At 41.3% G+C, this 24,619-nt stretch overlaps 1 long non-coding RNA gene and 1 pseudogene across 1 annotated transcript in view; one reads left to right on the top strand and one right to left on the bottom strand.

The window, feature by feature from the left end:
- Positions 1 to 6,812: 6,812 nt before the first annotated feature.
- Positions 6,813 to 9,174, bottom strand: LOC123591893 (annotated as a pseudogene).
- A 7,176-nt stretch (positions 9,175 to 16,350) lies between these two features.
- The window catches only part of LOC123590504, an 85,327-nt gene continuing 77,058 nt past the window's right edge, over positions 16,351 to 24,619 (top strand). The window contains exons 1-2 of the long non-coding RNA XR_006708804.1: positions 16,351 to 16,593; positions 20,391 to 20,597. This is a non-coding gene — a long non-coding RNA (uncharacterized LOC123590504). The remainder of the gene's footprint in view (positions 16,594 to 20,390; positions 20,598 to 24,619) is intronic.

Consider the following 24,619-nt stretch of genomic DNA (forward strand, 5'->3'; position numbering starts at 1 on the left):
AGCGATTGGATGTGGAGGGCTCCATGTTGACTCTGGGTTCTTCACTTGGAGGAGCTGGGAGGATGGTGAGACCATGAATAGGAAAGAGAAAGTCAGCAGGAGGAATGTGTTCAGGATGGAAAACGAGAAGTTCAGTCTGGGACACAGAGAGGTTCTGGGGTTATGCAAAACATATCCAAGGGGAGCTACTAAGGCTGCAACTGGAAATCCAGGCCTGGAGTTCAAGAGCGAGGTCAGTAAGGTTAAAATGCAAGAACTATTTAATGATATTAATGAGAGAAGATAGACATTTTAAAGTTTTGGACTGAAATGGTGAGGTATATTCCCATTAGTTATGGGCATCCATCCCATGATGGAATATACAAGCTGAATAAAATGAAGTCTGCAATTATCTGGTGAATATGATCTTTGTGGAGAGCCTGTTGAGGGGAAAACACAAACCTCTGGTTCCCCATAACTGCAGGAAAATTGGGAAGGGTGGGTATTTCTGAGTTCACAGGAATAAATAATTCATTGTGTTGTGTAAGTTTTGCAGGTTTTTTTTAATACATCAGCTCATTTGAGGTTCATAAGAACCCTATGAATAAAGCAAGGGAGAGCTTTTTTTATTCATTGACAACTGAGGAACAAGGGACGCAGTCAAAGCCCATGATGTGTACAGACTTGAACAGCTAAGCCCACGATAGATACGAGATCCCATACCAGCTGACCCAGTGTGATTTCCACCCTGGCTTACAGAGGTGCTGGGCCTTCTAGATCCTTCCTCTCAGGCAGTGCCTAAACAGGACTCATAAACACTTCATAATACCACCTGCACTCTTTGATGACTTCATAGTGAACTGAATAAATGATTCTTTTTTTAAGTCTATCTATCTATCATCTATCTATCTATCTATCTATCTACCTATCTATCTATCTATAGAATTCAGGAGGGACAGAGAGGGGGGTGGAGAGAGAGAGAGAGTCTCAAGCAGGCATGAACCATGAGATCATGACCTGAGCTGCAACCAAGAGTCAGGTGCTTAACTGAGTAAGCCACCCAGGTTCCCCAACATAAATGGTTCTTCAACTTCGGTTCACTTGGCAAACTTGTAAGATGCAGATTTCTGAGATTCACCCTAAAAGATTCCACTCTAATACATGTATTAGTAAGTGTTCTTCAGAGAAACAGGATCAATAGATTACATATCCTTATCTATCTATCTATCTATCTATCTATCAATCATCTATATATTATCTATTTATTATCTATCGATCATCTATCTATCATATAGAGAGGGAAAGAGATATATTGGCAGATATAGATATAGATACAAATACATTATGAGAAGTTGGCTCACATGATTATGGAGGCCAAGAAGTCCCAAAATTACAAGCTGGAGACCTGGGAAGCTGGTGGTATAGTTTCATTCATAGCCCAATAGCCTGAGACCCAGTAGTGCCCATGGTGTAAGCCCTAGTCTGAGGCTTGGAGGAAACTGATGTTCCAGCTCAGAGAGATGCTCCAGTCAGACAGAAAAAGAGAATTCCCCCTTCCTCTGCCTTTTTGTTCTATTCAGTTCCTCAGTGGATTGGTTGATGCCCACACACACTGAGGAGGGTGCTGACTCAAATGTTAATCTCTTCTAGAAACACGCTTACAGAGACACTCAGAAATAATGCTTAAGCAGATATGTAGACATCCCATGACCCACTCAAATTAATATGCAATGTTAACCATTGCAGTATGTCTGTCTATAGTCCAGGATTCTGCATTTTTGCAAGCATCCCAAGTGAGTAGGATGTGGATGGTTCACCCTCCATATTTTGAGAATCACTGAAACAAGGGTGAATATAGGTGTGGGAAAGATGTCTCAGCCTTTGTTCTTTTCTCACCCCCCCCCCCCCATTCTCTAGATGAGGAAGAGTTGCTTATCTGATTAGCCAGATTCTGGGACATGGACTAGGCTATATTTACTGATGGACATGATCACTATTTCTTAAAATGTTAAGTAGTTGTCTTTCTTATCCTCTTTTCTACTTCTTGCTGCTGCTTTGATAAGAGGGACATCACCAAGATGAGCCAAGATCTCTCAATGTCTGACTACTTTCTCCTGTCTTTTGCTTTCTTTGTATGCTCTCTTGAATGTTGTCATGAAAACTCTGGTCCACTGTATCATATGGCCCAGCCAGAAGGTGATAATACCTAAGAATTGTAGTTGGGAGGAGGGGTCTTTGTAGGCAATTAGACTAGTTTGTAAGCTTCCCTCAGTCTTAACTGAGTGTTACATTGGATATATTAGGTATTGGTCTCAATAAACTTTTTTTTTACCTTGGATACATTTGGTTTTGCTTCCTTTTTTTTTAAGCTTAAAAAATTTTTATTTTATTTTTAATGTTTATTTTTGGGAAGGGAGAGAGAGAGAGAGAGAGTGCAAGTGGGATAGGGGCCAAAAGAGGGAGACGGGATCCAAAGCAGGCTCCATGCTGTGAGCGCAAAGCCCAATGCAGGGCTCAAACTCACAACCCTGAGATCATGACCTGAGCCAAAATCAAAAGTCGACTGCTTAACTGACTAAGCCACCCAGGTGCCCCAGTTTTGTTTTCTAGCTTCTTCAGGATTACTAGCTAACATTTACTAAGTGCATACTATGTGCCAAACAGTGAGTGTTTTGCATAAAGTAAATCATTTTATAATGACCCCGTGATAAAGTACTATTATTATCCCATTTTTTCCCCCCAGATGAAAAAAAAATTGCCCAAGGTTTTCTCACTTGTGAGTGAGCAAGATTTGAATCTAGGGCATCTACCTTTAATTGCACACACCTTGTCATTCCTATTCTCCTCTCACCCACTATAGTTTCCCATATTAGGAACTGCCTGGAGGAAGGTATGGGTAATAAAGGTCAAGTGTTGGAATTCTAGGGACCCCTGCACATATACCATCTTGGTATGATAGAGGCCAACTCAAAAGCAAAAAGACACAAGAATACAAAGCCATTATTTGTCTGATTAGAATCAAAGCTCTATTTTGAATTGCATCAACTAGACAGATTTTTTTTTTCAATAGCTTGATGGACTCTTCCGAATGGGCACTTAACTCTGGCCCCTCTTAGCAGCTGTTGAAATTTCTATAACCTCAATGGTTCTGGGATCAACAGACAATGAAACTTTTTAGCAGATCCATTTTCTCTGAGCCGGTTGACAAGTACAGGGGTAGTATTCCCTATCTTAGAACAAACTTAATCAGAAAGAAAGACAACAACCATAAATTGACAGGAATTGGGTACTATCGTCCCCGAATGACTTTGCCCTGCCAAAAGTGTTCTTGGCTTTATAACGTTGGTCGACACTGGCCCTAGCCCAGCGGTTTTCAGTTTTTCTTTATGGAGTCGAATAGACTAAACTCAGCACTTTCTCAGTCTCTCAAATAAGTGCACTGACATCATTTGGAAATTATAAGAATCCACATATCAGGCCAAATTCCACCCTGGGTTCAACATCCGCTCCCCGCCCCTCCTCCCCTCCCCTGAAATCAACCCCCAAGAGTATGGTTAAGTGAGGGTAGAACTTGGCCGGAAGCTTGTTATTTTTGCAGTTTTAATTACACATACCTCATCCATTTGACCAAATTAGGAGAGAAGGTTCATGGAGGGAAGCTTCGCCTATTGGCTTGCTTTAATGTCTGGTTCCTCAAGTACCTAACTTGGGAATTTCAGGAAAATAGTCAAGAATTGACATTTTACATTTTTACAGCTGGGAAGAACTTGGATCATTAGTATATAATCCAAACCCCATGGTTTTGTAGACCAAAACCAAAACAAAACAAAACAAAAACAAAAAAGCCCCTGAGATTTAGAAAGGAAAAGTGCTCAAGATCATATGAAAGGTATGGTGACCCAGGCAGAAAGAAAGAAAGAAAGAAAGAAAGAAAGAAAGATCCAGGACTCTGCCTCCCTTGTTTAGTGTTCTTTCGAAACACTCAACTAGAAAGAATGATTTATCACAGAAGTTTGCTCCTGCTGTATTCAGTAGTTGGAAGGACCTAGATTTTAGAGCCAGGGAAGAGTAGGAGTGAATCCAAGTTCAAGTACTTCCTAGCCATTTGCGCCTAGTTTCTTAACTTCCATGGGTCTTAGTTTTCCTATTTATCAAACGGAGAGGACTAAGACCTACTTCCTAAGGATTTGTGACAATTAAGTGAAATGGTATTCACCAGGCAAGTGAAACAGAGTAGCTGTTTGGTCTCCTTCTCCATAGAGCTTCTGGGTTATAAATGATAGAAACTCAAACTGGCTTGAGCATAACAGGGAATTTGTTAGGCCACCTGTATGACTCTGAGTAGATTTTGGTTCAAGGGAGGCTGGTTCTATAGGCCTAAATGTTAATATTAGAAATTATAGTTTTCTTCTGCATAAGTGACACTCTCAGGCCAGCTCATGTTGGTGTGACAAAATGGATGTCAGAAGCTCCAGGTTCATATCTCATAAAGTTCCAATCCAGAAAAGAGAAAACTTTTATTTCCCAATATTTTTTACTAAAGATCCCAGAATTAAGTCACGCTGGCCTAACTCTGATAAAATATAGAACGGAGCGAGTCAGGTATTGAACAATTTACTGTGCCATATGCCGTATGGATAGATCAGAAGGTCAGGTTGAGGTCATATGCCCAGTCCTGGAGCTTGGGGGTCATGGTGATGGAGAATGGAGTGAACCTCCAGGAACACGTAGATTGAGAGGGGGCAGGGCTACTTTTCCATGAAACAATCCAAAGGCTCTTGAGAGGATGAAGGTGAATGGGCACCAGAGAGGCAAAAACAAGTTTCACTTCCCTTCTTTTTCCTCCTTGTTCCACCTTTGTCAACACTCACGAGGATGTTTGTTCTCTCAAAATTGTTATACAACTTATCTATGCAAGAAGGAACTAGATAGTACTGAACTTAGTGCCTCTTGGGCTGAGTAATTAGACTTTTATGGTTACAAAAGAAAGAATTGGTCACAGGAAGTATTCTTTTCTGCTAACGATGCTTTATCTTTCTTTATAAAATCAAAAAAGCAAATTATATTAAAATGGGAAAATAGTGCTTGCAAGTAGGGCTAAAAAATGCTATCTATCATTAAACATGAGTTGTCACACTCCATGGCACTATGTCCTATCTAGATGAAATATTGTTTATTGAAACAAAAGTTATTTATTAAACATTTACTGTGTGCTAGGCACTGTGATTGAGTTAAGTACTGAGGACACAGCAAGTACGTTAAAAATAGTTTTGAAAGTAATATACCTTAAGATTCAGTAAATGCAAAAGTATTTATTAAGGCCCAGCCATGTGTTGACCATCTTTCTAGGCAGTACAGGAAGTGAAAAATTAAAAGCCAGGAGAGCATGGTGATAAAGTACACAAGGCTTTGAAGAGAGATGACTGTGTGCTCAACATTTGGCTTCATCACAGATCCACTGCATGACCTTGGGGAACCTGTCATTGAACTCAAGTTCTGTAAAATGAGCATAAGAGTTGCATTTGTTTTTCAAGGTAATTGTGAAGATTAAAAGTCATAATGTATTTCAAGTGTGGCACATAGCACAAAGTAGGTTACAAAATAGTAAGATGTGGAAATTTTTGCATTGACTTCCTACCATCCACCTTGAAGTCCCAACATGCACATATGCGCATGTGCACACCCCCACACCTATGCACACGCGTGCACGTGTGTGTGCAAGCACACACATACTCATGGAGCCACTGATGTAATAGATGCAAGGGCTAAATATATATGCTGTGATCACCGTGGGCCAGAACCTGAAAATATTTTGCAACCTCTAGCTGTTTAGGCTGCCTTGCTGCCTAGAAGGCAAACCTGCAGCTTGCCACCATGCCACATGTGTCCGCACACATGCGAAATGTGAATTGTTGGTGGTCCCTAAGAAACCAACCATGCGAAACATTTGGGTCCCTGTGTGGTTCATAACTGTGATTCTCACACAGAAATTAGTCTGTTTGTAGTGAGGCCAACCCAACTGCTAACTGTGTGACAAAGAAAGTGAGAAGGGAGCTTTGAAATAGCATGGTCACTATGGACTAATGGGTACACTGGATTTATCCTCCCATGTTAAACAACTAGAGACCAGACAAAGCTGTGAAACATTGGTAGTACGTGACACTGGGTAGCTGGCAACTCAAGACAGTGATCCCTGAGAGAAGAGAAATCAATGCTTCCCAGGTTACTGCCTGGAGAAAAGTTCCAAGAGGTGTTACACAGAGGAGGCAGAACAGAAACAGAGCCCAGGAACCTCCTTAGTTGAGGATGGAGCTCAGGGAGGCCAACACAGGTGGAATTCTGAACTGAACCCTGCATAGTTTGGATCTGCTCTTTCTTTTTCTCCCTTTTCTAGTTTCCTAAGATGGTAGCTTAGATCATTGATTTTAGATCTTTCTTCTTTTCTAATGCATGTATTCAGTCCTATGAACATTTTTCTAAGCACTACTTTCTTTGCATCTGACAAATTTTGATACATTGTATTTTATTTAGTTCAAAATATTTTTAAATTCTCTTGAGATTTCTTTTCTGACCTATGTGTTATGTATGTATGTATGTATGTATGTATGTATGTATGTATTTTCCAGAGGACATTATGTTTCGTTGTATGAATGTCAAATATTTTACAGTACTTATTTACCATATTTTATGTATTCCATAAAATAAGCACTATTTGAAAATATACTAGAATTAATAACAGAAGTAAAGCAAAGAATAGATGCTTGAAACACATGCAGTAGGAAATTATTCCCAATTTTATCATCCAATCTTTTTGATAAGGAATGTTTCTAGTGCTATGGACCAACTTGATCTTCTTTGAAATGTGTTGTCCACTTTTATGTTTCAGTCACAGTAGCTATAAATAGTTATTTAAGGGTATCCTTGTCTAAATTCCCATCAATAAGAACCAATCAATTTGTACTCTCAGTGTCACTGTCCCTGTTCACTGGAGTCTCCTCCAAATCAGAGAGCTCATGGACATTTTAGACGATCCCTGGTTTTGGTTTGTGTTTGATCAATATCAGTCCTTTCAGTCATATGACCTCCATCTTTGCTTCTCACACTCTTCTCCCACAGAAGATTCTGAACAAATACATTTAGACTTTCTTCCTTTGCATTTCCTCATACTTAAATGTGACCATAACAATGCTCTGATCAGGGTGAGACTGTGTTATTGGCACATAGTGGAGTTTTTTCTGCAAGCTTACTCCACAGAGACTGAAGTCATGAAGATCTAATACATTAGAGAGATCAAGTCTTGATCTTTGTGTTTCTAAAATTTTTCCCATTCCGTTTATGGATGTAATGGTTGTTCTTAATTTGCTTAAATCCTCTTGTGAAACCAAGTCTGTTCTTTTAATGATAACGATATCTGCTAAAGCAGCTTGCCTAGAAGTCTCATTGATAAGGCCATCAGGTTTTTCTTCTGCTAAATGTTTTAATCCATATTTTGAATCCAAAAGTGTTATGATCTCAGCAAGATAAATATCAATCCCTAATTCAGCATCAACCCCAAACATGAAAGCCACAGCACCAGGATCTGCTAATCCAGTGGTCTCTAATGGTATGTAATCAAAATTTCCCTTCTTCTGCATCAAATTCTCATTAGCTCTAAGGCCACCATCCTTTACTGAACAGCAGAACCAACCATTTCTAAGTCCTAACATTTCTTGGTAGGACTTTCCACCTTGGCTGACAGCTAAGGATTTATCCACTGCACTTCCTTTCTCAAGTTTATTTAACATAACTATTAATCTTTTACTATGTTACTCTGTCTAAATATAGTTCAGAAGTATTGTCTTCCTAGCACCTAAATACCCGGTGATAATTGTGACTGGGATCTTAGCACCAGAACTAGACTTTTCCTTCATCTCAATGGGGACCAAATCAAGACAGCCCTCCTCTGCCTGCTCCTCCTCCTCATCCACAGGTCCAATAGCCTATAACGTTCTGGCCAACTGCACAGCATGCCTGTCCCTCATCTGAAGAGCTGGGACCCCCATGTGTTATTTAGAAGTGTATTGCTTAATCTCCAGGTATTTTGGGATTTTTCTAGCTATCTATTTGTTACTGATTTCTAGTTTAATTCCACTGTGGTCTGAGGGCAGATATTGTATGATTTCTATTTCACTACGTTTGTTAATGTGTGTTTTATGGCTCAGTGTGTGGTCTATTTTGGTGAATGTTCCATGTGAGCTTGAGGATTAACTGATGGCACTGTTGAGTTCAACTGTATCTTTACTGATTTTCTGCCTGCTGGAATCTATTTTTTATAGAAGGGTGTTGAAGTCTGAATTGTAATAGTAGATTCTTCTATTTTTCTTTGCAACCATATCAATTTTTGCCTCATGTGTTGTTAGGTGCATACACATTAAGGATTGTTATTTCTTCCTAGAGACCTGGCCCTTTATCATTATATAATTCCTTTCTTTATCCTTGATAATCAAGTGAAAGAGGAGAAGACAATGGGTAAAGATAAGACTATTACTCTGGAGTTCCATCATGAAAAATAACATGCTTTCTCACCAAAAATCAAGATTTCTTAGAAACTATCACAGAAACTCTGTGTTGCACTGATGACACTTGTGCCCATGGCTGAGAACCTTTGAGCTAAAGCACTAGCTAGAAAATGGCAGATCCCTGCCGCCCCCTCAATGATTCAATTACTCAGAAGACTCTGTTTTGAGGAAAAATTTATTCAGTGCTATAACTCTCTCAGAGGAGTAACCTTCAAACAGCACATTCTGGGCTACCTGAGAGAAGATGATGGTCCGGGGCATTGCTTTGAGATCATCGATGAAGGGAAGGGAACTAACATAAGTTGAAGGCCTGTGATGAATCAGACACTATAACAGGTGCTTTGACATGTATTTCCATCCAATAATATAGCAATATTTATTAAATACTTACCATTTTCCAGTTATCTCTTTTGACCTTCAAAACATGCCAATGAATTGGGTCGACAAGTATAGAATATTGGTTAAAACCATAGGCCAAAGTGCCTGTATTTTGATTCTGGCTCTACTCCTGGTGTGTTACCTTGGGTGAATTACTTACTATCATGTGATTCAGTGTCTTCATCTGTGAAATGAAGACAGTAGGAGCTTCCTCCTCATAGCTTCTTTGCGGGAGGGCAGATACAAAGAGCTCTGTCATCATAGGCTAATACTGCCATTATTAGCCATATTACAAGTCAGGAAGCTCAAGCTTGAAGAGCTGTGTCTGGGGTCACACACCCAGGACTTTGTCACCTTGGGGTGGAGCGGTACACAGTGAAAGAAAATTTGACTTGGATGAGTAGATGCAGTGGGGAGTGCATTGAAGTGTGAGACAAGGAGATCTTCTCTAGAAGACAGCCTTGCAAGGGAGCCTAGATATTGTAAACAAGTGTGGTGGAGATGAAGTTTCCCCAAAATGAATATTTTTCCAAATTCATTTGCCTACAGAGGCATCCCTAGAGATTGCTTTTTACAGACAAACATGCAGAATGGGTTCTCCTGGGAAGATATATGGGGAAGACCCCCCCACCCCAGTCCCACCCCAAGCATACATGATGCATCATGAGCTATTTTGGTTCAGGTTAGGAGGATAACCTGGTGAAACCCTAAGGCCATTTGGTGGAAAGAGCTTTCTTTTTTTGCTTTCTTTACAGAGCTAGTCTTTGTAAACAGAGTTTCCTAGACAGGAAGAGGAAACTGGGTTCCAGTAAAAACAAGTCACTTGAGGAGAGACAGGAAGGAAGTTGTGTGAGTGTTTGGGGCTACTCACTTTGGTTCTGGATGGTCTTTTAGTCCCTTCCCAGTGGCCAAGGAATTTAATTAACACTGGAATAAAGCTGAGAAGGACTCTATGAGCTTCTAGAACCCCACCATTGATGCCTTGGGAGAGACATCCCATTGTGCCTAAAGCTTCCCATGCTTGCTATTCATACCAGCTGGGGGATTTAAAACCCTTTCTGACATCTGAATTTTATATTATGTTTAATTTCTTCAAAGTCTTCTGTGTGTGTTGTCTGTAGGATTCATAATAGTCATGCTGATGTGGGCAGGACAAAGGGATTATCCCCATTTTGCAGATGAGAAAACAGTCTCTAGGAGAACACATTTCCTTCCTGGGGTCACATAGTTGGTGAGTGGCAGCGCTCAGGCTGAACTCAGAGGCTCATAAGGAGCCTGCTGAATGGCGGGGGGCTGGGAGGGGACAGGTGTTGGTACCAGTGCAGCTACAGGGAGTGAGGCTGGACTCAGAGGTGGGAACATAGCGGCTCAGTTTTCTGTACCTTTGCATCCTGCTGCCAGCCCTGTGCCATCTTGTCACAGGGGGTCTCAGATATTTATTAAAATGTGTTAAAAGGAAACCAACAGAAGTTAAGGCTGGCTTGGCGCCAGGGGAGGGCTAAGCAGGAGTCCTGGCTGGGGAGAGTCCAGGGCACTGACATGGGGGTCTGGTGCACTGCAGGGTTTTAATGAAAGACTGCTGGAGGCATGTGCTTGTAAACTGTACAGCACAACAGCAATACAATATGTGGCTCTGCCCTGTTTCAGTCAGAAAGGAAGATCCTCGGACCAGGAAGCAGAACGAGATGCCTTTTTCTGTCTCCATGTTGCCCTGCTGTGTTGTCAAACAGTGACCCTCCCGCATCCCTCTGTATCTTTATGCCTGCCCCATCCTCCCATCCCTCCTGCCTGATACCCCAAGTCCTTCAGGTGCACAGTCATCTTCCCCCATAAGGTCAGACCCCTTGGATGCGGTTTAAGAAAGACAAATGGAGGCAGCGTAGGGAGGCAAGAAAGCTTTGCAGTCATGCAGTCTTGGGGTCTCTTACACCAAGGCCTCCTGCATGCACCCTGGGCCTTATGGCAGCTCCCCCTCCTTTGCCCTCCACCATGGCCCAAGCCACAGGCCCAGGTGTGCAGTTTGGATGAGTCATATTGGCTCTTCAGAGAACACACAGGGAAAACAGTCTGCTCCTGGGATGCTGAGACAGGGCCCTGAAAGAGCTTTTAGGTGTGGAATCCAGGCAGCAGTGCCCCAGGCTGTCAGAGAGGGTGCTTTGTTCTTTCTCCCCTCCACCTGGCTCAGGTGGGCTGTCTTCTACTCATCCACATGAAGGGCTGCCAGCTTCTCAGCTGCCTCTTGCAGCCACCAGACGTTCACTAAGGGACATTGCCACTGTTTCTGCAAGTGCAAATGGTTTTTGTTTCTGGGGAAACTCTTCAGTTTTGAGTAGTTAGCTTGGGAAGAGCGTCACCTGGTAAGTGCATCTGCCATGCTGAGGAAATACCAGTGAATAATAGCAGTAATAATGATGATAATAAAAATGGTGTACTTTAACATCTATTATATGACAGACACTGTTTTAAATTTTTTTTCATGTTTATTTGTTTATTTTGAGAGAGAGAGAGAGAGCGTGTGCATGTGTGTGTAGGAGTGAGCAGGGGAGGGGCAGACAGAGAGGGAAGGAGAAAGAATCCCAAGCAGGCTCCACGCAGTCAGCACAGAGCCTGATGCAGGGCTCGAACTCAAGAACTGTGAGATCACGACCTGATCCAAGATCAAGAGTTGGATGCTTAACCAACTGAGCCACCCAGGCACCCTGCCAGACACTATTTTAATCGCATTGCATGCCTTACTTTGCTTAGTCCTCACAGCAAAATGAGGTAGGTATGATAATATTTTAGGATGAAAAAGCTGAGACTTGGGGAGGTTACATACTTTTCCCAGGGACAAAGTATGTCACGGCAAGCACATGACAGAACCTGGATTCTGTCACTGGCCTTTCTGACTTCCCAGACCAGCCTGGTTGCCACTAGTCCTCAAGGTTTCCCTCAGATGGTGAACTGGGAGTAACTTCATTTGTGCGTGTGGATATTATATAATGGCCTTTGCTGGTGTGTCCTCTCCCATGGAAGGGATTCCATGAGGCTGCTTGAGGCAACGTGCATACTCCTCTTCCCATCCTGCCATGGGCCATGCCGGCCCAGCCTGTGAACCTTCATCAGTGCGCTCTGGGGACCCTTGACCTCACCTCCTCGTCCTGTTCTGGTCTCACTGACTTCTTTACTGTTCCTCAGACACATCAGGCATTCTTCTTTATGCTTTCTGTTCTTTAATTCTGGAATGTTCTTCACCCTGACTTCATTCAAGTCTGTGCAAATATTACCTTAGCTGAGAGGCTGTCTCTAACTTTGTGTATAAAAGAGCATCTCTTTCTTCTCTCACCATCCTGGGCTTCTATCCCTTTCCATTGTTTTGAGCTTCCTCATAACCCTCACCACCACCTGGCATAGTCTACAAATGGATGCTTGGCCAGTGTTGTTCCCTGCCATGTTCTCCACGTTCAGAACACTGTGTGGCCTGTGAGGTACTCAGTAAATAGCTGTTGATGACTATACCAGTGAATGAAATGTCCCAGGCACACTACTCCAGATCATGAAGCCAATCTTACATTGCAACTTAAGGCAAATGTTGACATATCAAAGTAGAAACTGATAAGAAAAAAATCCAGTGGGTTATTATTAAATACAGTGGTTAAAAATAGAGCAAACTTTTTTTAAATAAGAAAAATGTTTTTCTTATGCTCTTATACAGATTATATGCATATAATTATTGCATGAATATTTGGGATTTTGGACTTGAACCCAGCTAGAGTTACTTGCTATTATCTGTATGAGGGTGTGCATTGAGAACTCCATGTAGAAATTGTACATACTTTCTCCATGAAGTTTCCTAACTATTCCAGTAAGAATCAATACCTATTCCTTGAAGATGCCTTGAAGAACACTTTATCCATACCTCTGTAATAAATAAGGCAGCTAAGCCAAAATAATTTAAATAAAAACTGGATATGAAATCTAGAAAATACAAATTAAAATTTTTCTTTTGAAATTCTATAGCGAGATGACTGGACAATCCATATAACCACTCTCAACTTCTCTTTGCATGAGGGTGAAATAATGCAGTCAATATTTCATTAATTCAACAAATATTTCTTGAGTATTTACTACGTGCCAGGAACTTTCACTGTATTTTTGATAGATCCTAGAACAAAACATACAAAAGATATCTGAGCTCATGGAGTTCATATTCAAGTGATAATGGATATTAAAAGGAGTTGCATAGCATCAAATGCCAAGTTAATATTAAATACTACAGCAGATGTGAGCTGCCCTCCTACCGTCTACCTTCCCTTGCCCCAAGTTCCAGAGCCTCAATTATGTTTTGGTGTCTACCTCTTCCACATGTTTCTGGGAACACTGACCACACTCATAACCTCAGGAATAAATCCTCACCATGCTCCGTAACCCATTTTGCCAGTGGTTGGGGTAGAGTTGGGAATGTGACCCAGGTCTGAAACAATGCAATGATGGAAGAGGGGGTTTACAAGAGAAAAAAGAAGAGATAGACTCATTTTGCCTCTGGAAATTGTCATATCCAGATGTTACATCTGGATCTGGCACATAGGAGTGAAGTCATTTCCTAAACTGAAGAAGAAGGGAACACTGAAGACACAGAGCAGAGAAATGGAAAAGACCTGGATTTTTTATAATAATGTCAGTCACAAACTCACCCAATTCTAAAACCTACCCCACCTTTGGACTTGCTGCTACATTTCTGAATTATTGAAGCCACTATCAATTAGCATTTTCTGTTACTTGCATCCAAAGGTACTCTAATTGGTATAAATCATTATCATGATTCCATTTCTCTTGCTTATCAGCAAGATCTTTGGGAGTGGAGTCTGTTTCATGTTTACGCTTGTATTTGTACTACTTGGCATATATAGCACTATGTTTAATATAAAGTATATTTCAATGAAAATGTGTCTACAATCATGTATTTATAGCTTTGTATATATGTGATTTTTTAGACTTCTTGCAGGTCTCAGGTTCAGTGCTTTATGCAACAGTTATATAAGAGAATGATAAATACCAGCTTACTTCCAAAGGTTTGGATATTGAAGATATAAAAATTTTAAAAGAACCCCAATTTCAAAACCCATGTAGTTTAAGTGCAGGTTCTGAGATTCAGTATTCCTGAGGTGGGTTTATTTGAAGCAATGGCCTGTGGCCACACAAATATCTTTTATAAAGCCCTATGAGTATGGCTGAGGTTACAACTCCACTTAGTAAGCATGGATGTCCGAGCCCTGAGGTTGGCTGTGTGTTGATGCCAGTAAACGACAGTTAGGGTGGGGTCCACTCTGCCCCATGATTTTGGTTGATGAGGTCATGGGAACCGGACAAGGTTGGCCCTGGGTCCTGAGCTGACAGCCTGAGGTATAGTGATGTAGTGTGTGCGTGTCATGGGCCAATTACTCTGCTTTCACAGGTGGAGAAGCTGAGACAAAAACAGCAGAAAGACAACTGGTCTACCTCAGGAGAACACAGGATTTATGGGGAGAATTCTCATTGCTCCCCTGAATGTACCTGCCCCTCCACTGAGAGGACCCTTCAATTAAATTCTTCTTAATTTTCAACACTTATTCATTGTTAGGCATTGTAAGGGATGTAAAGATAAGAAAGATACAATTTTCCCTCAAGGTACTAACCATTTGGTGGAGAATATAACAAATGTCTAATTCATTTTTACATATGTTCTTTCAGTCATTCATTCATTCCTCCACTCATTCAGCCAACTTCTAGAAACTTGAAATAACGCAGCAAGTAATGCAGAGGTGGTCTCTGCTTCAATGGAGCTTGTATTATAACAGAGAAGACATATATTAAAGTGTTAACTACCTAATCAATGACTTAACTACATTGATGATCTGTGCCACAAAAGAAGGAAGTACGTAGAACACTAGCAGAGCTTTAACAAGAGGTATCATCCAAGTTGGGGATGCCACTACCTCTGATTTACAGATGAGAAACTGCATGGGAAAGTAAGCCACTTGCTAGAGATTACTCAGTTAGGCATGATGGAGCCAGATTGGCTCTCTCCAGAGTTCTTAACCACTCTACTCTGCAGGGAGATATCATGAGCTCCAGGATTGCCTTGGAGCAGGCAGTTGGATAAATAAGCCTGGGCCCTGGAGGAAGCTTCTGTGCAGGGGTTGTACCACAAATGAGAAAGCAATGAATACCAGCAGAGAAGTACACCGTGCTGAAGAGGGACGTTAGGGAGAGACTGCATCTATCTGACAGAAGCACAAATGACTTCCCAGGGAGGTTGCCTTTACCTTTAGAGCCTAAGAGAAATACAAAAGAGTTTCTGCAGTGAGACAGAGATCAAGGGTATAAAGGGCATTCTAAGAAGAGAAAAGAATGTGAAAAAGAAGTTGGCAGAGGCAGAATGGTTACTTAAGGGGACCCTGCCAGGTCATTCTTGTGCCTTGCCTATTGTTTCCAGACACCCTCAACAGCATACGGGGCTCTTACAGGCATGTGGGCACACAAAGTATTGTAGATGGTGTCGAATATTCATTAGGACCCCAATTTCTACAATTCTTGAACAACAAAGAACCAAATTCAGCAACTATCCCACCTTGGAAACTGTGTCCATTCTTAATCCTAGTTTGAATAATGGGATTTTCGACAGGAATGTTGTTTAAGAAATGGGTGCCTAACATTGATCTAAATGCAGGGACAGAACTTCCATGATATCCTCTGGAAGTCAGGAAATCTTCAACCCACTGTGATCTCTGGCTAACACATTGCCAGACCTTTAGAACTGAAAGGGACCCAGAGATCATGTGGCCCCAAACTCCCATTGAATTGAGACTGCCTGTGAATTGAGACTTAAAATGTGAAGTGACCACCCGAAAGTCATGCAGCCCTTTACTCAGGAATTTTATTCCCTCTCCCAGACTCGTCCTTTCTTCTCCCAACTCAACAGCTCCAGTAAATTTTTCTACCCTCAGGCACACACTTCCATTTATTATCTCACTGTATGGCTTTGTAATCTGCATCTACACTGCCCCACACGTTTGTTTTTGTTTTTGTTTTTGTTTTTTTTAGAGCAAGAGAGAGAGAGAGAGAGCAAGCGAGCTAGAGTGAGTGGGGGAGGGGCAGAGGGAGAGAGAACTTTAAGCAGGCTCCACACTTAACACAAGACCAATGCAGGGCTTGATCTCACGACCCTGAGATGATCTGAGCTGAAATCAAGAGTCAGGTGTTTAACTGACTGAGCCACCCAGGTACCCTCACACCTTTGGTTTTTGTATGTTTGTTTTGCCATGTTTTACTTTGTTTTGACCATTTGTGTAGCATCATTGCAGCACAGGAGACTCTACTAATTGATTTACGTGCATTATCTTTTGTAATCTTATGGTCATCCTGTAAATTATAGATATTCTTATGCCTTTTTTTTTTTTTTTTTTTTTACAGATGTAAAAACGGAGACTCTGGAAGATTAAAGTGCTCTCCTCCAGCTCATACAGTGGTTATTTATATGAGCCAGGATTTCAACCCTTGTCTACCTAATTCAAAGCCTGTACTCACATCCAGTCAGCTACAATGTCTCACCCGCGTCTTCTCTCTCATGGAAGCCTGATTGCTTTTAGGCTAGAAGCATTGATTGGCTAGCAGTCTATATTCTCTCTGAGACATGGGTGTCCCTACAGAGAAGTAACAGGTTCGTCTTTTATAAGTGTGCTCCTTATTGCTCCTTGGCCTTTTGGTTAAAATAAAGTACAAAAAGTGTATTTCTTTCATGTGCCATCTATTTTAACAATAGCTGATATTTTCAGGCAAGACTGAAATAGAAATTCATGCTGTATTATAATGGCTTTTCTTTTTCACCCAGGCAAATACTTTGATTTTTTAATATTAATTTTTGTTGATTTATTATCTAAAAAAGTTATCTAATCCGCAGAACTTTGGAGGAGGGGGAAAGCATTACTACATTGACCGTCCATTTTGGATAACCTCTCAATTTCTGTAGTTTATATATACCTCTTTGGGAAACATAGAATCAATTTTATCTGGTACCCAAAAGGATATGATGCCACATCTCATTGTGTTTTTATGTCTTTCTGATGGAGTGTTAGCAATGGCTCTTATCCTGGATCCATTTAGCCTGGCCTGGAACCAGAGAACATTATCTCCATTCCCAGAATGCTCTCGAATGAGCCTACATATCAAATTACCATATATCACCCAGGAACACCAGGACTCTTGCCACTTACTGTGAATTTACAGTTCTTCGTCCTCTTCCAAACTCCTAGCATTTCTTTTGATGTGAAAAAGCAATTTTAAAATGTACCATATCTAATATAACACATGGACATGTTCACCACACACATTCTTTTAATTAAAAGAATCGGTACACTGCCTTTTGCTGACAGTTAACACCCATGCTTTAGTGCCATTTTCTATTATTGATTTATGAGGTGCATACTCAAAGCAAATTAGAGAATAAATCATCGATGACATTGATTTGCTTACCAGCTCTCTAATAAATGTGTATAATTAATTGTGGGTGTGCTACCTGTCCCTGCTATTTGAGACCTTCCCACAGTTTTGGCCTCTTCTCTCTGTTACACTCTTGGGCTTAATGGAGAAGAATTGGCGTAAACCTGAAGGCACAGCACAGGTGAGAGCTTAAGCCATCAATATGTGTGAGACCCTCAGGTGGAAAAGGAATTTTTGCACACTTCCTTCTCATGAAGAGACCAGTTGGGGGGGAGTTTCTGCTTGTGTGAGGCAGCTCATTATTTCAAAGGATTTGCATGGGGCTTAATAACACCTCTGGAACGGATTATTTCTCAACCAGGATGGCCATAGAATCAAGTGGTTTTTACTTTCATGGGCCTTGGTTTGCAGGTGCCAGGTAAGAGGAATAGGTGGTCATGCTTTTGTTTCGTTGGTCAAAGAACCTGCCCTTTAAAAAGCAAGTCTTTTTTTTTTTTTTAGTGCAGGAGGGGTGCTCAGTACCCTTCAGGGAGTGGGGTCTTATGTGGCAGTAGGGTGCAGTGGGGATTGTACTTCCTTTAGAGCCAGCTTGGATCAAATCCCAACAATGTCACTTAACTTTCACACTTCAGTGTACCTTTGGCAAGTTATTTAACTTCTTGATCTCTGTTTCCTTGTCTACAAAGAAGGAAATAATAATAGTAGCTCCTCTTAGGGTTGCTCTAAGGATTAAATGAGATAATTTGTTTGAAGTGTCTGGACTAGAGCCTGGCACATAGTTGGCACTACATGGTCACCATTATTATTTATTATTCTGGAATCCATGAATGGGCCTTTGTGTGTCTGTAAATCTGAAGATCTGTACAAACTTTGTGTGTGTATACATATATCTAGGGAGTGGGTCCATGATATTCATCAGAGTCTCAAAGGGATCCCACACTTCCCTAGGGTTGAAGACTTTTTGCCCTCCTTCCTATTTTTGGAGCATTTCTAACTTGAGCTCTCCTTCCTGATTTGAACATGCTATTCCACCTGCATGGGATACGCTGACCCAAATCCTCTCCCTCCTTTCTAATAATAAGAATAATAGCAACAACAACAACAACAACAACAACAACAACAACGATAGTAATAACCTAATGTTTACAGAGCTTCTACTATGTGGTAGATCTTAACTTAGGTACTAATTTTTCTCTGAGCCTCATTTTCACATCTTGTAGGGCTGTTGTGGAAATTAAATGAGGAAATGTGGGCAGAGGAGCTGATACTCCATTGGTATATAGGAAATAATCAATATATCCTCTTGACTTTTCTGTTCTGTATATATTTTTTTGCATTCCTCAATGGATAAGAAGCATTAGGAGAATAAGCCTTTGTTGCTTTAAGACCATTATGTTCTTGGATTGTTTGTTACTGGAATCTAATGTAGCCCATTCTGACAGATACATTGCTATATCCCTCAGGGCCCAGGATAATCTGGCACATAATTAAACACTCAATAATTATATATTGACCAACTCAGTGAGGGAAAGAAGAAAAGAAGGGTGGGAAGAGGAGAGGAGGAAAAAAGTTGGACATAGAATGAAGTTAACTAAAATGACTCATAAGGGTTCATCTTCTCTACAGATGGACTGAAACAATAAATATTTTTCCAATCTATAAAATAAGGATTTTCCAAAGCTTCCAAAAGACTGAGATATAATTATAAAGGGAGAACGTATTTTGAGTTATGGGATCCAGGAGTCTTGGGGCATCCTGTTCTTTTTTGGATGGTCATCAGGTTAATCCCTGAGTATGGTATTTCCAATTCTCCTTGGTGCCTGTGGTCTTCTGAGAAGGGAAGACTGTAGGATGCTCTGTGAAAAGATTCTACTGCAAGTTATAGTATTGCATTGATCCAGTATTGCATTCCTGGTCTGGCACAGAAATGCCCACTTCCCTACCAGTCTTGTATTGGCCACATCCCAGTTCTCATTGGAGTGTGGCTCACACCTCTGTGTGTCTGACTCCAAAGGCTCTCAGTCGTGATGTACACTGGGTCTCAGCATACTCCTGGCTGCACGGCCACACAGAATAAAGAAAAAGAACAATTAAAAACAGATGCCTTGCACAACCACCAGGACTTCTCTCTATTTTAATCTCCCGAAGTGCTGTTTCTCAGAGCTCAGGAAGACTTTGGCTGGTGACATAGCAGTGTGAAGGACCGATGAATTGTTGGCATTCTTTTGTTCTGAGGAGAATAAACTAGTTTCAGTTAAAATAGGAACCAGATTGCCCCCAAAAATGTCTATGTCTTCAGAGTTGCCAGTTAAAAACAACTTCTAGAGTGTTTGAATGAGAACTTTTCCCAAGGATGGCTTTGGTGAAGGAGGAGAGGCTGCCAGATACTGCATCATTAACTAAATACCACAGAAAATGGCTCTATGTTTTATTGCTGTGTGTGTTAAACTATGGAGAACAAGAAATTGGAAAGCTCAGTTGTATTCAAAGAATGGAGAACAAAATGCTCCAGCTGTTCTGTTTGGGAAAGGATAATTCACAAACAGAGAAACAGGCAACACATTTTTGGATATGACTCAACAACTAGTTGGAGGCCATCATGGTGGCAGAACTCTTTTGGCCACCCAGCACCCCTCCCCACCTTCTCCCCTAAGATGTGTCTGAATACATGTCTTAATTTGATCCTGGAGGAAGTCATGTAGCATGCATGAGACTGTCAAATTGACTTGGTCCTTCTGGGTGACTGTTTCTTGCTCATGTGGGCCTCACAGAGTGATGCACAACCTAACACAATACCAGGGCAGCTGCTGTTGCTCCTAAGTTTGAGTTTAAAAAGAGAAAAAGGAAGAAAGAAAGTGGCAAAAGTGTACCCCCCACTGTTTCCTGTTAGAATCATATTTGAGCTTCCATTCAAGTCTGGAAAAATTCATCTGATGACATCTGCTTGACCTCCTGGGAAATAGAGGAGGGGTGGGGTTTGCCAACAAGATAACTTCCTCCTTCCTTCGCTTCCTGCAGCCTCCTGCTCCAGCAGCGCCCATGGCTGCCTTCCAGCTGGGCCTGGATCCTCTGCTATCGTGGACCCCACCCTGCACGTTCCTGTCTGCATCTGGAGGCCCCGCAGCCTCTGGCTGTTGGCCTACTAGAGCAAGGCAGACTTTCTCAGCCCAGCAAAGGCGTTGGCTCTGGAGACAAGAAGTTAGAGAGAACTCAAGAAGCCAATGGGTAAGGAATTCTAAGGTCTTTGTGGAGCTCCCAGTGAAAAATATAGGTCAATACTTGTTTTCTGAAAGGATTCTTCTTTCAGGATTGTTGGACTCTGTTCTTCCCTTTGAGCAAAAGCATGGCGTAAGATAAGGAAAGTCCATTTCATTCAATTGTAGATTAATTGCTACCATTCAACTGTTTTTGATCTACAAAATTGGCATTTTCATATGGTTCTACCTACTACATTATGTCAACACTGTTCTGGGCATTGAAGGTAACAAGAACGGTAAGAAAAGGTGCTTCAGGGGACATAGCTTCCAATAAGGGAGATGGGCATTTAAGTGAATGTCATAGAACATTGTGAATAGTCTAATTATAGAGGGTGTGACAAATCTTGCTTGTTCAGAATAGAAGATTGCCAGAATCAGTTCTAAGTTATTGCACGCACAGGAGCTTCTTTGTTTAAGACTAGTTACTCTCTACCAGCTCTTAGAGTGGGGAGAAAGAGGTGTGTAGCATTTTTAAAATTCTATTTATTTTTTAATTTTAAAAATATTTATTTATTTTTAAGTTTATTTATTTTTGAGAGAAAGAGAGACAGAGACAAAGACAGAGTGTGAGTGGGGGAGGGACAGAGAGAGACGGAGACACAGAATCCGAAACAGGCTGTAGGCTCTGAGCTGTCAGTACAGAGCTGGATGTGGGGCTTGAACTCACGAACTTCGAGGTCATGACCTGAGCCGAAGGCAGACGCTTAACCAACTGAGCCACCCAGGTGACCCATGTAGCACTGTTTTTTCACTCATTTTTAAATTTTTGAATAATTTTGGGTTTATTGAAAAGTTGCAGAGATAGTACAGACAGTTCCCATATATCCTTCACCCAGTTTCCCCTAATATCTTACATTGCCATGTACATTTGTTAAAACCAAGAAATCAGCAGTGGTACATTACTATTAAACAAACTCCAGACTTATTTTAATCTTATCCTTTTCCACAGCTGTCCTTTTTTCTATCCACATTGCATTTAGGTGGGGTGGTTTTAAAATGTGTTCGCAATTTTTTTGACACTCCTTCCATGGAAAGTGGGGTCTATGTCCCCTGGAAACTGGATAGTCTTTGATGACTATTTTCGTCAATAGAGTACAGTGGAAGTGACAATGCATGACTTTCCAAGTCTAAGTGGTGATTCTTCTTGAAGACTCCAGTGTCCATGTAAGCAATCCAACAGCTCTGAGCCACCATGTTGGGAGGAAACTCAAGGTAGCCCATGCGGAGACACCACATGGGGAGTCCTTGAGACAACATGGGGAGAGATACTCAGTCACACTCCAGCCTCCTAACCCCCAGCTGCTCCACACAGTTCCAGCTTTAACCACTGTCAGACTGCAACCAAGTGAAAGACCCTGAGCCAGAGCTTGCCAGTCAAGTATTTCCTGAATTCCTAACTCAGAGATGCTGTGAGAGGTGTTACAATGATTGCTGTTTTAAGCAATTCTGTGTTGGGAGTTTCATGATGTAGCAGTAGATACATGGACTAAGATGGTTCTACCAGCAGTCTAAATGAGGTATGAGACTCAGTGACACATAATAACCTTTCAGATGTTCCACTGTTTCATTTTTCACACATTTACTGAGCACCTACTATATCCCAGGTATGGTACTAGGCGCTATGAAACTACGTGACTGAGATAGTTTCTGACCTTGAAGAAAGAAAAGCAGATGATTCAACAAATGGCCACACTATGATATGTTAAGGTAGTGTCATGAGATGAGAGAAAAGGGACAAATTTCCCAGGAGATGTTATGGATACCCTTTGCATGGATCAGGATTTGAAAGATGAATCAGAATTTTCCATTGGGGAAGGGGGTGAGGGTGAATGGTGCATTAAGGGAACCTGGAAGAGCTCTGCATAGCTGGAAACAGAGTTTATTTGCATGAGTGGGTGTTTGGGGTTGGGAGTGGAGTCAGGCACGAAGAAGAAGTAAAAGTGAAAAAAACTGAACAGGGACACTGAGGTCGAGTTTCCAGAGTGGAATCTGAGGTGGGAAGTGGAACGTCATGTCTTTTAGCCTGGATCTGATTCTTCTTCTAGAAACTTCTGAAGAAGATGATGTTTAAATATTAGTTGCTAGTGCCCTTAGGAATTTGAGCTTAAAATATACATCCACTGTATGTAGCTTGACCTTCTGAAAGAATAAACTTTGGAAATGACTGGAGGTTAAGTTCCAAACCTCTGAGCAAGTCTGTCAAAGTGCTGGTCAAGAGGTTTATGAAGTTTTTATTTCCATCGTTGGTCTTTTCCATGGAACCAAGTGTATGTGTGTATATGTGTGGAGGGGGAGTGTGGGATGAAACATGCACTTTCAAAAGTAAACAGAGCTTAAGTGAAAGGAAATCTAATAAACTCTGTGAAGGCAGGAACTGAAGACAGAAACGGAAAGAAGAGTGGAAAAAGAGTGAGCTCAAGATGGTAGGGGATAAGGGAATGAGTCAGAACCCAGAAGAAAGGGGCAGTTGAGAGGGTGGAGACAGCCTGTAGTTCTGGAACTCTGACTCCTGCTTGGGCCACTGTGGTCCCTTATTTTGCTTAATTTAGTGTGAGTTTGTTTCTGTCTCTTTGAAACAGAGGAGTCTTGACTAATCTCAGGGTTATATATGCTTCTTACTTGATTCCTCCCAAAATGCAGATTTGCAACAAGATGAAATAATTTTCTCAAAGTCACACAGTAGGTAAATGACAGAGCTGGATTTGAACTGATCTTCTGACTCCAGAAGTTGGTGTTCTTTCCAGAAACCGAGGCAATGCTTGGGTTAGAAATCTTGCTAATTTCTTGGTTTTGACAAATGAACATGACAATGTTTGATATTAGGGGAAACTGGGTGATGGGTGTATGGGAACTCTCTGTACTATCTCTGCAACTTTTCTATATATATAATGGAATATTGCTCAGCCATCATAAAGAATGAAATCTTGCCTTTTTCAAAGATGTGGATTGAGCTACAGTGTATTATGGTAAGCAAAAATAAGTCCGTCAGAGAAAGACAAATACCATATGATTTCACTTATAAGTAGAATTGAAGACACAAAACAGATAAACACAGGGGAAGGGGGAAAAAGAGAGAAGAAACATATCATTAAGAGACTTTTAATGATAGAGAACAAACTGAGGGTTGATGGTGGGAGATGGGTGGGGGATTGGCTAGGTGAGTGATGGGTATTAAGGAGGGCACTTGTGATGAGCACTGGGTGTTATACATAAGTGATGAATTACTAAATTCTACTCCTGAAACCAATTTTACCATGTATGTTAACTAACTAGAATTTAAATAAAAACTTGGGGAAAAAAAGATGGCCAATGCCCCCCAAACTACAGTGGGCTCTTGTGAACTCCCAGTTATGAGAAGGAATATCACAGTACAAGTTTGTATCACTTGCTCATGTCTGTCATTTTATTTCCTCAACTTAGAAGTAGAAGGAGAAAGGATATACCTCCCATTTACCACTGAAAGCAAAGCAAGTGTGTTAGTCTGCTTAGGCTTCCATAAGAAAATATCATGGAATGGGTGGCTTAAACCTCAGACATTGTCCCCCCACAGCCTGGAGTCCAGAAGTTCCAGGTCTCCATGCAGTATGGCAGGGTTCTGGTAAGGGCCCTCTTCCTGGCTTGCAGACTGTGTCCTCACATGGCCTGTCCTCTGTGCGATCTCTCTCTTCATCTTCTCATAAGTCTACCAGTGCACTCAGATCAGGGACCCGCTTATGACCTCATGTAACTTGAATTACCTTCTGCCAACCCCATCTCCACATATAGTCAGTCATATAGAGGGTTAGAGCCTCAACATATGAATTTTTGGGAGATACAATTCAGTCCATAGCAGACCCATGCTCTATACCATAGGTGGTGAATGCAAATGCAGAAGTAATTAGAACTGAGTGTTCAGAGCAGATGACCCTTCGCTTTGGCAACTTACCTTATTCTTTCCTTCAGCACCTTTGTGCATCCTGCTTGCACTGGAGAAGGGCTTTTTGGTGTTTG

This window comes from Leopardus geoffroyi, chromosome B4 (genome assembly GCF_018350155.1).
Source record: "Leopardus geoffroyi isolate Oge1 chromosome B4, O.geoffroyi_Oge1_pat1.0, whole genome shotgun sequence".
Lineage (NCBI taxonomy): Eukaryota > Metazoa > Chordata > Mammalia > Carnivora > Felidae > Leopardus > Leopardus geoffroyi.